The following is a 16,955-nucleotide window of genomic DNA, read 5'->3' as shown; positions in this document are numbered from 1 at the left end:
ACTGGAGCGCTTTCCTCAATGCGGCATTCTCTGTTTCCAGGTGGTCAATGCAGTCAGCGGTCAAATCAGTTGGTGTACCGGTTTCCTGCGTGTCTGAAAGAGGGCACAAATCACTTTGCGTGCCATTTTCAATTCTTTAGGTCGAATTATTTTGTGGCGTGTGATGACTAATTCGGAGCTCCTTTCCGGACACGGTGTTTACTCCTGCACCAGCTGTACACACAGTGTCTGGCTGGGCTTCACTCCCTCTTAAGCCTGGAACAAAGTGGTATAGCAACATAACAGTTCTTTTTTTTTTTTAATCCATTTTTGAGAGCACATAGCTTGTTTTTACTTATATGAATGTTATCATACTTACTCAGAGCAGCAGGCGAGTGTGGTCTGGGCAGAACGCTTAATGCCTCGACATGGTCATCTGCAAGCAGCGGAACATTTTTCACTACCACTACGTGATGCACTCCAACTACAAAGCAGCCGACAGTGGTACTGTGTCTGCTTACATGGATGCATGTATGACCGGTTGAAAATCATGCACGCAAAATAAGACTCACCGATAGTGGCCGTGGAAAAATCAATATCCACAAGTTGTTCCAATGATATGCCTGTGGAAAAATAGCAGGCATTTGGTATGGGAAGGAAAGCAAGGAGATACAGGCAGTTCTTTTACCAGAGTCGTTGGCAGCCGTTTCGGTCATCCGGTTGGTGTCAAGTGGCTGCAGCACAGTGATGCTGGAGGTGTGCACTCCGCCAATTGCACTTGTGTGCTGCTGCTCACCAAGTCTGAAAGGAAAAGGAAAATGCCACTGAAAGGTGCCAAAGTGTGAAAATTTTTAAGGCCGGATTAAGAAAAATGAGGCCGTGGCCGCTTGCGCCGGTGGACCACTCTCCACCTTTACCTTTCATACTTTCTTGGTGCCTCTCTTTGTGACTCAGTTTACAGAGCACAAAAACACGTTCGAACGAAATAAGAATGCACGACAAGTGTCCATCCTGTGGCCAAGCACCTTGAAGCACATTGGTTCAGTTTGGTGCATCTCAAGAAAAAAGAACATGCAGCAATTTGATAGAAACACAGGCTGTTTTAAAAACCAATAACTAAGCTCATTGTGTAAATTAATTTCACCTATGCTTGTCCCAAAAAGCCAGTGGAGGGAAACAAAGATTGACAGGTCTCAATAAAGTTAATTTAGTGGGGGCCACATCTCCTTGTTTATATTTCCTTGGAAAAGATTGATTCGGCTAAACAAAGTGGCACAAGGGCCCCACGTATTTTGGATCTGACTTTCCTATTTCAGGCCACTTGAAGTTACGTATGTGTGCACGGCTTCATATATTAGGTAAGTTAGGGTAAATGGAATTCCTTTCCTTGCTTTTACAGATTAGTCCCTGCACTGCATTCTCTTTAGCACACTCTTGAATCGAGATCTGACGACTGTAGGGTATGTAGCACCAGTACCGGCAGACAAAGTGACATCATGAAGGCTGCAAATCCACAGTGAAGCAGCCAAAGTGTGTGATGGATGATAACCAAACCTTTTGTGTTTGCCTTGAAAAAAATCTAAAACCAGTAAACAAGGCTGGCTAGTGTGATAAAATAGCTATTTAAGGTTGTCGTAGCTTTGTTTTGCTCCAGCTCCAGGTAGTCCATGAGCATGGCTCATTGTACGCAGCTACAACGAACGTTTACACAGTAATAGGTCCATGGGGAAGCAGGGGTAAACACCTTATGCGCTGGCCATGCTAAGCGTACAAGGCACAGGGCTGGCTGCAATGCCACTTCAACTTCCTAGCTGTTTGCACGATCGACCTGCGATGGAGCTATCTGTCCCAGTCATGTCCCAGTTGGTTCAATGGTACGAACTGTACGTTCAAAGTAAATTTGGCCGAGGTGAAATTTGAGTGCAGTTGGCCTTTACTGTCGAGACAAAAAAAATTTGCAGGATAAGGGAGATAACAATGCTAAAACTGTACCAGCTTTGTCGGGAAGAAATATTTCCACGATGAGGAGAATGTGTGTGCGGTGTCACAACCACACACATACCCATACTAAAAGTGGAACCCTTTTTTAAAACAAATGAAAATCGTGAGTACAGTGTTCTGCATATGAAAGTAAACTGCTTGATAAAACAAATTCTTTGTCTAACACCAATGTGTGGACAGCAATGCATAGAGGCCTCCTACTAATGTAAATTTCCCAGCTTCCTTTTTCTTTTTCTTGTGAGAGCGTTACTTTTGCTCCCGAAAAAGGACACAAGTTTTTGGTAACTGCAAACGCCTGAAACCTTTGCTCCATCAGCGTTACCCTGTGCATTAGGAATAAGAGCTGACTTGACCTTTCCTGTGCTGGAACATTAGCACTGCAGCAACTGCTAACGTTCTCCACATACATTGCAGTCACCCAAACTGTGGTAGTCTCTCAGCATAATACTACACACTACTGTATGTCATTTGAAGGCTTAGTGAAACAGCTCTCTGCATTCATTATTGTGCAATTGCAACATAAGCTGGAAAGAGCCCCTTTGGTTTTTCTACTAACTCTTGGAAACTGATGTGAAAGACAGCCACACGTTGAAGGAGATCATCAATATTGTTGTTAGTGCAATATAGAGACACTGTTTTTTTTTCACTTTAAACATCGCCCAGTAGGATTTGCATAAGTACACGTACCTTGTTTCTGAAAGAGCTGTTGACTTTACATCACGGCCCATACGCAAGCTTGGTACCCAGTCTGGATGCGAGCAGTCCATCAAGTATGCTGGCTTCCCTGCATGTTGCAATAAGTAATGCTTCAGAACTTTTTACAATAGCACACTCTTGTAACAGGGTGATGGAGGAATACAGTCGCTCCTCGTAGCCAGAAAGCTACCATAATTTTTTTTTTAACTGTGCCAAACTGGAAATGTTTGCCCCAAGTGAGTTATGCGCAACACTAACTGCAAGGAGTGTGCTCTGCAACCTGCTTTATGAAAGTAAAGTCTTTCTCACACCTGGCTACTAGAGAGCGAGTACGAGTCATGGTATCGGCCCCACTGTACAACCGAGTGCCCCTTCAATACTATTCTCTGGGTGTGTGGCCAGTTATGTTCAGTGAAAAAAAAAGAAGCAATTGCAAACTAAGCCTGAAGTGAAGTTAAATTCATGAACTTATTCATTTTCGGACCCTCTGAATCTGTTCAAATGAATTGGTTCTAAATTTCCTAACACATGTGTGGCTTCTCTGCACGGCGTCAGCGACATGTGGTAAAGACAACACAAGCGATGCCGAAATTTTCAAGGACCTTAAGATTTCCGTGACAATTCCAGGTTTTCATTACGTTATTGTAGTATTCTTGCGTATTAAGCACACATAGTTGGCCAAATCCTTGGTTTATTGGAAGCGAGCAGTAAACGTACAACATAGCGCGAGCGCGCTTCTGTCGCTTCTTTCACTTCTCCGCGCATCACGCGCCATCGCTCCTGCCGCAAGTGTTTACATTTGGATTTCGTTAAAAAAAAATCGAACGGCATTCCGACTACGCATCTGTTGAAGAGGACGCAATGGCACGTTTGAGGACTACAACTACGACTGACTTGACTACAAGTGTTGGCGGACGTCACGCCGGTTTCCAAAGAAGACACCGCGAGACTTCCCGCCGAAGCTAATAAGCCAGAAAATGCCGACGTAGACGGGGATTTATCACGGCCTCCATTTCAACCCCAAGCCAGAGCGGCGCCTGAAACAGGCTGCTGAAACACTACACTTATGCACCCTAAAAATTGCAAGTATTAGAATTACAACTGACCATTATTCCACTTTCTCCTGAAAGCTCCAAATGTTTAAACGCCGCTTCGAAAGTGCGCGGACCGGTTTGAAACATTTTCATAAATCGAGTCGCAAAACAGGCACTGTTGGGACAACTATTAACGCTTTGTTCCAAGCAGCGACTCTGGTTGCACTTACCCGAGACGAAGTGGTCACTGCATACTCTGTAATGAGTAGCCGTCCTGTCGCGGGCATGTTCGAGGCGGCGAAACCATTCGTCGCGGCGCTTTGTAGAAAGCTCCAGCGTCCGGCTGCATTGCCCACGGATGATCGCTGGCACAGGGAAGAAGCCGACGTTTCTCACCTTCTCACTCTGTTTTTTTTTTGAATGCGACCTGTTCTTGCATCCAGTGACGATGCAGTTAACCATGACCGCTGGCGACGTCCAAGAACGGTTGCACAATAATTGCTCGAGCACTGCTAGCAAGTGTGCGGGCGAAGGATAGCGCGCTCAGAACTAACGGCACATCGGGATATCCGAAAACCCGCGCCGGCGTTCTAAGCAAGCGCGTATTTCCCGCGCTCCCGTTCGCGCATGCGCGTTCCGTAGTTTCGCCTTTCGCGTGTTGCTGTGTGGTGCCTATCTCTCGTCTATCGTTGAACGGTTGATGGTGCGCCACTAATGCGGTAGACCGTATGGGGGTTTGCTGGCTTAATGGCTAGTCCACCAGCTGTACTGCTCAGCTCTTACGGGCAGAGTTTGGACCAGGAGGCCCGGCAGCGCTACGAAGCGAAAGTAGCCGAGTGCGGCGGCGTATACCCTCTGTTGTTCACGGATGAGGAAACTTCGTTGATTTCGGTGAGCGGGCACCTTGTACCCAAAGTGGACGAATCAGACATTAAGGACTACTTAGTGCACGCCACCGGCTACTTGAAGCATGAAGAATTCAAAGCTGTGAAGTCGCTTGAATCGCACAACTACCTCACCAGTGGCTTCGTGCAAGAACCAAAACTGCGTCAAGTTGCAGAGCACGTCATTGTGGTCACCAAGGTAACTATTTTGGCATTTAAGATCTACACTGCGAGAGGAAATGGTGTTCGCTCCCTCAGTCCACGAAACTGATCATCTTCGTGGACTGGAGGCTCTGAAATACAGAATTAAGATTTAGCACAGCGACAACGTCCGTGTATTTCGCAGCGCTAAATCTTAATTCTTTCATATGTACCAATTCGCCAAGCAACACGTCTGTCTGAAATACATTGTTTTATTATCTTGTTGTCTATCTCTCCTTTGCCTCCCGTATCTTCTCCCCCTTAATTTTTCACATCAGCAGGCGTTCCGCTGTGCACCCCTAGGAACGAGAAATTATGCACTGGTGGACCTTCCTTTACATTGTCTTGTCAGTAAATTCACGAATTTTGCATGTTCTGTGTGCTAAGTCAAATATGCTCATTTACTAGCGGAAGAGGAGCTTCATAAAAATTGCTTTGTAGGACTGCAGCCTTGCCTCTGTTTTTTTTAAAGCCAGCAGACCTCGTGAGATATTTGTCACATTATTTTTCTGGTATCCACCAGAATGCTGCAAGCCATGCTGCAGTCACTTGGTCATATGTGTTGCATGCAAAATGATTCGATGTTATTGTGTTGATAAACATTATTGGAATGAAAGACGACGATGTTATGCCTTTTTCTGTTTCTCTTTAACCAGGTCAACCATTCCCAGGCCCTTTCTGCACGACAACTTGAGCTGTGGCTTCTGATTCGGCGTGATGGTCTTGTGAAGCTTGCCCACTGCACATGCATGGCTGGACTTGGTGAGGCATTCTCACACATAGGAGCTGTGCTGTACTACGTAAAAGCCGTTTCAAAACTCAACCGTGGCCAAGCAAGCACTGATGTGGAAAACATTTGGCTTCCTGCATTCATAAAAAAATGTGCCATGCACGCCACTTTTAAGCATAGACTTTGCATCTGCAAAGTCCAAGAAGAGACGCCTTGACACGAGCAGCCAGCCTGCAACAAAAAAAAAGGTGCAACTGGTGGACAAGCCAACAGACCAGGAATTCGCCTCATTCCTGAAGGAAGTCAGCAGTGCAGAACCGAGGGCAGCCATCTTCTCAGTGACTGAAAGCTACAACGACGAATTCATACCAACTACCGTCAGGTACTCTTCAGCTGTACTTGGAGGCCTGTCAAGAGATAGTCCAAAAGAACGGGATGCCGTAATTGAAGAGTGCCAGAAGTTCTCCGCAAGCTTTGCTGTTGAAGAAGATGTAAGTGCTTATGTATCACCAACAAATTTATTTATTTATTTATTTATTTATTTATTTATTTATGTATTTATTCAATACTGCAGGCCACAGGTGGCCCAAGCAGGAGTGGGGGTGTACATGAATTGTTACATTGAGATAAAAATACACATCAAGAGCAAACATAGAGAAGTGCATTGCACAAAAATGCAAAGGCAAGGGGGGGAAACACCAAGAGATGGACGTGTGATTAAACACGCCAGAGAAAAAAAGAAAAACAAAAGAAAAAGTGTGTTGGGGGGGGGGGGGGTGCTGGGGTGAGGGGTCATTATACAAATCTAGTGAAAGAACTAATCTTGTAACCGTTCAATGAAGGAACGTGCATTTCTTGACAAACATCAGAGTGAATTTTAAAGGGTGATAGTTCCTGGTTGGCCGGGATGAAAGAGGCTGCAAGTACAATGAAGGATCAAGTAGAAATTCGCGGTTCCAGAGTTGGTAGAGAAACTTAAGTCTAGCTAATTTCCGGCGAGCTTGCAGTGTCATTATGTTGTTTAGTTTCGTTAAATTGGTTGGGGAATCATTACGACAGTAACGGTTACAAAAGAAACGTACAGCAAGTTTCTGAATTCTCTTGAGTTTATTGATGTCCTGTTTTATGTAAGGATCCCAAACAATAGCTGCGTATTCTAGAAGGGGTCTTGGAAGGGGTCTTGACATTGGACGGTGAATTCTTGATTTTGTGCCTCAAAAGACCGAGTTTACGTTGGGCCGAAGCGCAAATGGTATCTATGCGTGTTGACCACGTAAGGTTGCTAGTAAATGTGACGCCGAGGTACTTAAAACTGCTAGCTTGGGATATTTGGACGCCTCTAATTAATTAAGTACTGGTATAAAATAGGTCTTTTTATTAGTTATTCGCATCATTACTGTCTTATCGTGATTTAGCTTCATATCCCAGGTGTCGCACCAGTTAGTTATGGCATTTAAGCTGTTATTTAGAGTAGTTTGTCATTTCTAGAATTTACAGCTAAATATAAAAGGCAATCGTCGGCAAATAGATGAATACCAATGCCTTCGTCGACACATGTAGTTATATCATTGATATATAACAAAAATAACAATGGACCTAGGACGCTTCCTTGAGGTACTCCTGAGTTTACTGGGACTTTTTCTGAAATATGACCACTTTTGTCAACAAATTGCTTGCGCATTTCTAGATACGAGGCAGTCCAATTAATTAGTTGATAGAGAATTTTGATCTGATTTAGTTTAAATAAAAGGCCTGAATGTGAAACTACGTCGAATGCTTTGCTGAAATCTAAGAAAATGACATCAATTTGGCTTGACTGATCGACAATTGATGAGAATGTGTGCACGATACTAACAAAGTGATTGTGGGGTTTAATGCGCCGACGCAACGCAGGCGATGAGGCGCGCCGTAGTGGAGGGCTCCGGGTTAATTTTGACCACCTCGGGATGTTCAACGTGCGCCGAAATCTCGCACGCACGGGTGTTTTTGCTTTTCGCCTCCATCAGAAAAGTGGCCGCCGCGGCCGGGAATCGAGCCCGCAACCTCGTGCGCAGCAGCGCAACGCCTTAGCCACTAAGCCACCGCGGCGGGTGCACGATACTAACAAGCTGGGTGGTTGTTGAAAGACCTTTACGGAAGCCGTGCTGAAATGGAGTTAAAATATTGTGCTGGTTCAAGAAATCAGTCAAGTAGTTCGAAAGAACGTGCTCCATGATTTTGCAGCATAAGTTGATAAGTGAAATCGGGCGATAATTTGTATGAACGGCGCGATCACCCTTTTTAAAGACTGGGACGACACGTGCAATCCGCCACACAGTGGGTACAACACCAAAACGGAAGGAAGTGTGGAAGGTAATTACCAGAAATCGAGCAAGTGATTCTGCGTAACGGTAAAAAAAATTGGAATATTATCTGGCCCTGGTGATTACTTTAGCTTTAGGTTGGGAAGCATGGAAACGATTTCCTCGTAACCAATAAAATTTGGACTCGCGTCGGTAGAAATAGATATCTGGTCGATGCTGTGTCGCCGATCAGTGTCGGAGAAAATGGACTGAAGAAGTGATTAAATGCTACTACATCCCCTTCCTGAAACAGGATATCGATTTCAGTTTTTTTAAGTTTACTTGTTAAGAGTAGGAAAATAAAGCTACTGGCCATGAGCACATCAACAGCCTGCTTGGCAGTATCCGAACTGTTTTATTTAAAATGGACCCCTCAAGGCTGAAGTGAGCAACAAAACAGTGCAAGTGACTGGGAACAGTTGCACGATTTTTCGTGCTCTAGGAGAAGCCAAAATAGTGGCAGTGAAGAAAGTATTTCTTGAAAACACTTGTCTTAAAGAAGTATAAATAATTTTGACACCCAAGGGAGAGGGAGATAAACATTTATTTATCGTAAAGGGAAATGAGTAAGACTGGTAGCGGTCAGCCTCCCAAGTCCAGGAGTCCGTGCTGATTCCGGTGCCCGGTCGACCATAGCTTGTTTTCGCTCCGGAGCCGAGCTGGTAAGCACAGACTCGCACTGCTCAGGAGATGGGTTGAGGAAGAGTTTAGGGTTGTCTGGGCATGAAAGCACTATGTGGTAGGCAGTGAGAGGAATGTTGCAAGAGCGGAGGTGATGTTATTCAAGTGCTTAAAGTTTATTTTGTTGGTATCATAACCAACAATATTCACGCAGAATAATGATCTGGTTTTTCATACACGAGGTATGCTTGCTTTGGACTACTATCAGGTACCACCATCTGTTCTTGGCTTCCTTGGTTGTCAATAAAACCCTTGCTAAAAGTTTCGGAAAAAGCCAGCTTGTTGCAGAAATGTTAAAAAAAGAAAAGACTAGCTTGACAGCGAGAAAAGTTGCTACAGTTTTGGGTACTTATTAATAATGTGCAGGTTTGCCGTGCTGTTGAGAAAGCAACAAGAGAGCAAGCCAAATCGACGATATGGTTTGCTTTCCGAGCAGGAAGAGTAACCGCATCCAATGCTCGAGCTGCATGCCACACGTCACTGACGCAACCATATTTAAGTCTCGTCAAGAAGATGTGCTATCCGGAGGCTTCTACCTTTTCCTCTCGGGCAACTGAATGGGGGCACTCCAGGGAGGATGTAGCCAGGAGGCAGTATGTGTCAACTGTGTCATCTTCTCACATCAACTTTGAGTGCACTGCATCTGGGTTGCACATCTGTTCGGAGTACCCCTTCCTGGCGGCATCACCTGATGGGGTAATTTCCTGCGAGTGCTGTGGCAAGGGTGCACTCGAGATCAAGTGCCCTTACACAGCACAATGTGTTGCGGACGTTTGTAGCGGGACGCAGGGTATTTTGACCCAGGGTTCAGGTGGCCGCCTTCAACTAAACCGAGGGCATCAGTACTTCTATCAGGTACAGGTACAGATGTTTGCCACTGGGCTGCGCTATTGTGACTTTGTAGTGTGGACAGTACAAGACTGCCACATTGAAAGGATACAGTTTGACTCTGCCTTTTGCGACGAGATTGTGAACAAATGCCAGCAGTTTTTTGAGCAAGTGTTGCTTCCAGAGATCCTCTTCAAATACTGGACAGGGATGGGGCAACAGCCAAAGGGGGGCGAGGACAAAGACGTGGGGTTCTGCTACTGTGGTGGCACCAGATTGGGAACGATGGTAGAGTGCCAGACTGCAGGGTGCAAAGGAAAATTTTTTCACCTTGCATGCACTAAACTAAAGTGTGTACCAAAAAAGAAAAACTGGCTTTGCAAGGACTGCAGGCCTAGGTACTCTGGAAAGTAAAATACGAGACTGACCACCTTTGCGATGCAACTTTATTTCAGAAGAGCCTGGAGAATTGGAACAAACATGCTGAACTCGCGTTAGAATCTGTATTGCAATCTGTTAAAAAGTTTTTGCAGCTAAGCAGAGTAAGCAAAACAACAAAACAATTTACTATGACAAGTCTCAGAGACTTTTCACTTTTTCAAGTAATGTCTTAAATTTGGTCATAGTTGTAAACATAACCCTTGTTAGTTTGCAGGGAATCTTCATAATAAGTAGCTGCAAGTCTGTTGAATGATATGTGGAACTGCACGTGGATTTTTTAATTTCTTGTTCTCCACAGTAGTGTCAGCTAAAGTGATGGGCATGAACAATGGATGTCATTTTCTTCGAAACAGTCCCTTACTTCTTGTTCTAAAGACATTTACAGGAACGTTAATGTGCACCCATAACCCAGCCAGTGGATATGTCTAGTACCAGTGGTCATTATGGTCACTACCTCCTGTATTCGCAGCATTGATGATTCTTGATTGTAGGGTATACCGCGCCGACGCAACGCAGGCGATGAGGCACGCCGTAGTGGAGGGCTCTGGATTAATTTTGACCACCTGGGGATCTTTGACGTGCTCCGAAATCTCGCACACACAGGAGTTTTTGGTTTTCGCCTCCATCAGAAAAGCGGCCACCGTGGCTGGGAATCGAACCCACGACCTCGTGCTGTGCAGCGCAACGCCTTAGCCACTGAGCCACCGCGGCGGGTTATATTTGCAGCATTGGTAAAACCATTTTGGAATACTGCAACTTGCCAAGGAATTTAGTCCTGTCAGTTTTACCTTGCAATCTGATTATACTCGAATTTTTTGCAGTTTGTTTTTAGTTGTAAATTAAGTGTATCAAGTCATTTTTTTTGCGTGTTTGCCATTCAGCAGAAGACTGCACTTACTGGGCACGTCTCGTATTGATAATCATTTGTCATCAACACATACTGTATTTACAGATTTCTTTTCTCACTCCAACAACTGCATCGGTGATGCAATTTTGTAAGCCTGCAGCTCGTCGTCTTGTTCAGTTGTTATTAACGTGCTATGTTAGAGAAATCACATCAATCTCAATTATCATTTTAATTTAACAGTGTGACATTATTTTGTGTATTTACCAGAAAACTATTACCTGTCTGTATAATGCCTTTAAATGCCTATTTCTTTGAACTGTTTCAACACTTTTCTGTGTATGATACTGTCCAGTTGCTGAGATTTTTTTAGCATGAGGAAAATGCAAATATCATTTTAAGCAGTGACACCACAAATGACATACTGTGTGCTGAACAAACTTTTTCTGCTGTTGCCCACTAACCTGAGCTTTGCAGGCTTTGCTTAGAGACCTACAAAAAAAAATAAGTAGCAGATAGTGAATTTTCACTATTGTAAACGTGATACCCAGGACTCTGCTGGGAAAAACTCGAAATTGTGTACATAGAAGGGAACTTAGTATCTGGCACACAGCATCACTGAAAAGCAATTTACATGCCCATCATAGCTAAAACATGCTAAAATTAACAGACTCACTGCTACATTGTAATTTTTTTTATTCTAAGCATCCCCTTTTACTCACGCCCCTTGCACTTACGGTAGATGCACTTGCGGTTGATGCACAAAGATTTGGAGTATTTAACATTCAATACACCTTTTATTAAAATGGGGTGGGGACTAAGAATTGAGCAAATGGGGCAGTAAAAATTGGAACAATTCATACGGTGAAAGGTGTTGGAGGGCCAGAGGCAGATGTGATGATAGTTCCAGGGTGCTTACTGCTCCTACCCTTGTTCTACTCTCCCCAAGTAGGAGCTGTGCAGTTCGGTCTCCCACTGCTCACGGCTATTAACATTGCAACTTGGTGTGGCTGTGCGAGGACGATGACATAGCATGTGTGCTAGGCCTGCTCTTTCCTGGCACCTGTGGCACTCTGAAAGGGGGGTGGGGGGGACAGCTACTGTTACCTGTCCTGGGTAACAGTAGCTGTAGACAAATAAGCTCTGACACGAATTTGTCTGGAGGTGTCTCCAAACCACAGATTCCCGGGAGGGATACAGGCTCAGGTCAGCCGACAGTGGTTGGAGATATCCGTGTAGGACACTGCTCTGTTCCTGCCCGACAGTGAGATAAAGCCACCGTCCAGATTGACGTGCGCTTGGTCGGTGAAGCCGCAAGCGGCGTTGTGTGCGGATTAACTCCTGGCCATGCCAAAGAGGGCAGCGGTCCAGATTAGATGTAACTTGCTGGTTCGTTTTCCGGGGTCGAAGCCAAAAGTTAGAGGTACGGACGCCTCTTCGGAAATGTGCCCTTGGGAGAAATTTAGGATTGCAGACTTGGAGGTTTTAATTAACAGCGATGCTGTTGAGAAAATCGTTTCTGTATGGTGTCCGCAGCTTCTAAAATACTACAAAAATGCACACCAATTCATGCCCGCGTGCCTTGATACGTGTGCATAGTTTGTCGCGGATAGTGGATAGGCCGCAGATAGTTGGCATGGCCGAGGAAAGGAAGAGGCCGGTGTGCTTCGACAGGCTCGGCGTGCAAAGCATCTGCTAGAGACGATAAGTCATGCTTACAGGGCGGCACAAGAAAACGTCGACCAAAACGACGAGCTCACTCTGGCGTTGCTCAACGTAACGTAATAAAATGCCATCCCGCCGACGTCAACCACGGCACCACAACGACACTAAAACTCAACTTTGTGTCCGTCAATGATCAAGTCTTGCACGTGAGCGCAAGCTTCCCTGATTTTTTTTACTGTTCTGATTTTTGTGAAGGCCACAATTGCAGTGCAATGGCTGTTGCTTCATACACCACTGGGGAGGTCATGTGGGGCGGGCCAGAGGCAATGGAGTTTCTCTGGTTATTGACTACAGCCACTAATATTACGTCGAGAAGAAAATAGTTGGCTGCGTCCCTGTAAACCACATCCTCACATTTAGCTTAGCGTTTGCGCAGGGCTTGGGCCCTGGCCTATCGTCGATCGTCGTTGTAATTGGGGTGCGTTTCACGAGAAGAGGGGGAATGAGGATGCAATCTGAGCGTTGTAGGAATAGCTACTTGTAAAGTCGTGGTGCAAGGAAGGTTAATGTCCAATGTGCTTAAAATGCGACTCCTTGTTTGGCTGTTCGCTAAAGCTTGTGCTGCCTTAACCTTTGTAGAAAGTGTACTTTTGAAACTGATCATGGTATGCAGAAAGAGAGTTTTCCTCCATGTTCAAGAACCTTTCCCACGCATGGAATGGGAGATAATGGCTGGAGAATTTCAATCGTAAGCTTTTTTTCAGGTTTAGGGATGAAAATATTTTTGCTCTTTTCCACTGTTTCGGAATGCGGCCTCTATCCCAACACATATTGAGCTAATGAGTGAGGGCTTCCAAAATGTCTTAACCTAGGTCACAAGCATTTGTTCCTGATGTCATTTTGCCTAAAAGCACATTTTGTTTTGTGCAAAGGGCCGTAATGGCAGCCGCGTACCTTGCCCGAAGTAATGTTGAGGAGGGCATTATTCCGGCTCTAGTAGGGGGGCAGTACCTTGGCAGCACAGCTTGCAATATGAAGATTCTGAATAACCTTCAGTAGTTCTTTGTCCGTGCTACCAAACGGATAGGGAATGACACTTATGGCGAATTCCATTGGGAGAGCAGGAGCACTCAAAAGCACTCTGAAAGTGCTCTCTCCTGAGCAGGCGTGTTTCAGCGGTCGAACAGGAGTAGGAGCACTGTCATCCAGTGGTAGTGCGACACCACTTTGGGTGCTCCGAGAGCAGTTGGGAGCAGTTCGATCTGCTCCCGCTTGAAAAGCGGAGTGAGCACAGTACGAAGAAAGTCACATGACCTTTAACGTCATATCCTCCCCCCTTTTTGTGTGTGTGTGTGCGTGCGTGCGTGCGTGCGTGCGTGCGTGCGTGCGTGCGTGTGTGTGTGTGTGTTTTGCTCCCTTGTATCGGGGAGCGCGGCGGTATCCATCGTGCATTTGCAACTTTGTGGAATGGGCAGCCAGCCCTACGATCATGCGAATGCTTCGCACCGCCTCACGTGCTTTACGCGGCTTTGCTCACACATGCTTTTCCGCAGAGATTGCTGTGATGCCTAAAGGCTGGAATACGTGGAGCAAACTTTCCCGACGAAGTTCGCGCAGCGCGAAATCTCCCTCGGCAGGACGCTGTATATTCGCCGGGCTGAGCTACCATAGTTACCCAATTCTAACGCGCCCCCGATTCTAACGCGCACCCGATTTTCCTGGCAAAAAAACAAACAAAAAACTTGCACCACCGTTTGTAACGCACACGGAACTTTATAACCCAGACAAACGAATGCCGGAGAAATGGGCGATTTATTTCCCAAAGTAATCTCAGTCATCTCACTCCTCGTCGCTTTCCGCTGACCACAACATCTCGTCCTCGGTGCCGCCAAGAGCGTTCGCGGTGCCACACTTCTGAACGAATGTTCAACCATGGTCGATGGGATCGTGGCCCATGCCTCGCACGCCCATCCCGCGAGCTTCTCCAGAGCCGCACGCTTCAGCTGACCGCTCGTTTTGAACGCGTGAGAGCCGCTGCTGCCATTGCACAAGTGCACAAGTGGAATGATTTGACGATTTGTGTGAACGCCGATAGAAAACCATAGGCGCTTGTGCTTCCTCCGTTCAAAAAATTGTTGCTAAACATGGAGGAAGTCTTCCTCCATGTTGCTAAAGGCTTTGGCTCCATCTTGAGATGGCGATGGCGATGGGTGGGACGAAATTTTCGCTGTTTTGGCAGTTCCGGTTTCGTATCCGATTCTAACGCGCATGCGATTTTTCGGCCTATTTTTCCGGAAAAAGGGTGTGCGTTAGAATCGGGTAATTACGGTACATGGAGTGACGACATGGCACGCGCCGCCGCGCCGCCGCTGGGCTGCTCTAAATTAAAGCCCCTACGCCGCGGCCCTGCCCCTAATGGAGGGGCTTTACTCTCACTGAACTCCATGCCCAGAATCAACGGTGCCGTTCAGTAAACAGACCCAGTGAAGGAGCTTCCCACTTTGATTGTACGTCATTTAACGATTCTGCGTGGGGCGGGGGTGTTTATTCTACTAAAATATTCGTTCTCAGTTCTCAAAAACGCTAAAGGCTGAAGAGAGAGCGAGAGAGAGAGAGAGAAAAAAAGAACGGCGCCGGGGAGATTCGAACCAGCGACTACAAGAACAAGTAGCCAGCAGTTTAACCTCTACTTCACCCCGAGAGATGGTGCATATGAGCAAAATAGCCTCTGTTACTTGTTTTTGTCGTATTTTAGAGGCCCTCGTAGTGATACCGCCTGTTCCTCACTCGTCAATCTTGCAGACAGGCCTCATATTGCTGCTACTGCAAGTAATGTAGCCGGATCGCCCTTATTTAACCTGATAAATGCTATCATGTATGCCCATCTCGGCGACACAAGCCAGGACAGCCGGTCGGGACCGTGTTTTCCCCTCGTCGTTTTTTCCTCTCCCACCTGCTCTCCGGGTGCGTGCCGCATTCATGGAAGGTGCAGTGGCCCTGCTCCCGCGGGCCCCCAAGTGTTCTGTCCCCTACTCCTCACTGCACGACACCACTGCTCCTGTTCTCTCAATGGAATTCCCCGTTAGGTTGCATCGATGTGTGGCTTGGCTCTTACCGAGATCGATTAAGCATCAGACGACGTTTCATGTCTTGGGTAGCTGCTTCTCACGCTGCAATCGCAAGCTGCATGCCAATTTTGTCGCAATAACTGAGTATTCTTTAATGTCTTGGTCAAGCCAATCCAGGCGACAAAATACGTTGCAACTGACTTTGTTCTTGCGGAGCCGCTGTTGCAAACCACTCTTGGCCTCCCACATGTGGGGAAGCTGCAAGTCAACCTGGCATTGGTTCCCTGCTTCAAATATATAATTAGTTACCTGCTCAGCATCTCGGCCTAGTTGATCCGCCTTTGCCTTGATGTCAGTTATTATATGTGGACCAATCACCGAGTGGACCAATCACATACGTGGACCAATCACTCCCTTAAGTTCAGTTAGGGCTGCTTTTAAAAGTTTTTTTCCCAACGATAATGGACTCAAGCATGTGATGGATTTTGTTAATTTCTGAGCATTATTCGGAATGTCTGCCGCGAGTGTGTTGACTCTGGGGGACCATGTGTCTCTGAGTGTGTTTGCCGTGGGAGACCGTAGCTGCCCAGCTCACCTTGTTGTTTAGGTTGGTTCTGTTGGCATGGATATGGCCGCCTGTCCTTGATGGTTTTGGCCCTCAGTGCTCGACAGCCGACGACGCAACGTCCAGCGCACACAATCCCAGCTCCGGGTGGAGTTGTCCTTGGTCGCCGGTCCACAGCTCACATTCCCTTGGCTTTGCTGCAACCGAGGAAAGGAGCCCAAATGGTCACTCTCCCCAGATGAGGCCCTAAAGAATTTTTTACTGCTCCTTTCTATTGTCCTCATCCTTCACGAATAGTCACAATCTGCGTATAGAGTGTAAATCCCGAAGTGCTAGGACCTGATTTTAATGAAGCCTGTCGCATGCTTAAGCTCCCAATCAGAGGTCAAGAAAAAAAAACGTTCAATGCATTACTGACCGCTAATCACTAAAACGCTTCAACAAGGCCGAAGCCACATGTAGCCAAAGCAACAAGCACGAAATGAACATCGTACTGTTAAACTAGGCCGTACAGCCAGTGTCTTCTTGGCAGGAGGCACTTATTCATGCGGCAGCATGTAATGCATTTCAGCTGCTGCTTGCATCAATCTAGAGTTTTGCTCCCGTGAGTACACCCCATTGTTTTTCTCAACAGCTGCGTAGTTTAATTTGACCCAATGCAAGTGCAGTTACTAATACGCCTGCAGTGCACTGGCCTTGAATGCAGGATCACACATGCTTGGTGCATTGCTACCGAGGTATGCTGCACGTATCAACTCAACTCAACAGTGTGTCACCTGACAACCTCCAAATGCACACCTGAAACACCTCCTTTAGTTCTTTCCAGGGTGCTCATTCTTCACAGTCCATCAACCGTTGGTACAGTCATAAATATTTTTAGGGGTTGGGGGTGTATGGAGGTATGGGAGAACGGAAGGAGCCTTGCCAAAACGAATGCTAGCACTTGCTGATGTGCAGCATAGTAAAATGTTCGGGGGAGGGGGTTCAAAACCCCTT

The sequence above is a fragment of the Haemaphysalis longicornis genome, unplaced genomic scaffold (genome assembly GCF_048455015.1).
Source record: "Haemaphysalis longicornis isolate Haplotype H1 unplaced genomic scaffold, Haemaphysalis longicornis Haplotype H1 scaffold_1, whole genome shotgun sequence".
Taxonomy (NCBI): Eukaryota; Metazoa; Arthropoda; class Arachnida; order Ixodida; family Ixodidae; genus Haemaphysalis; species Haemaphysalis longicornis.
This window is presented reverse-complemented; position numbering follows the sequence as displayed.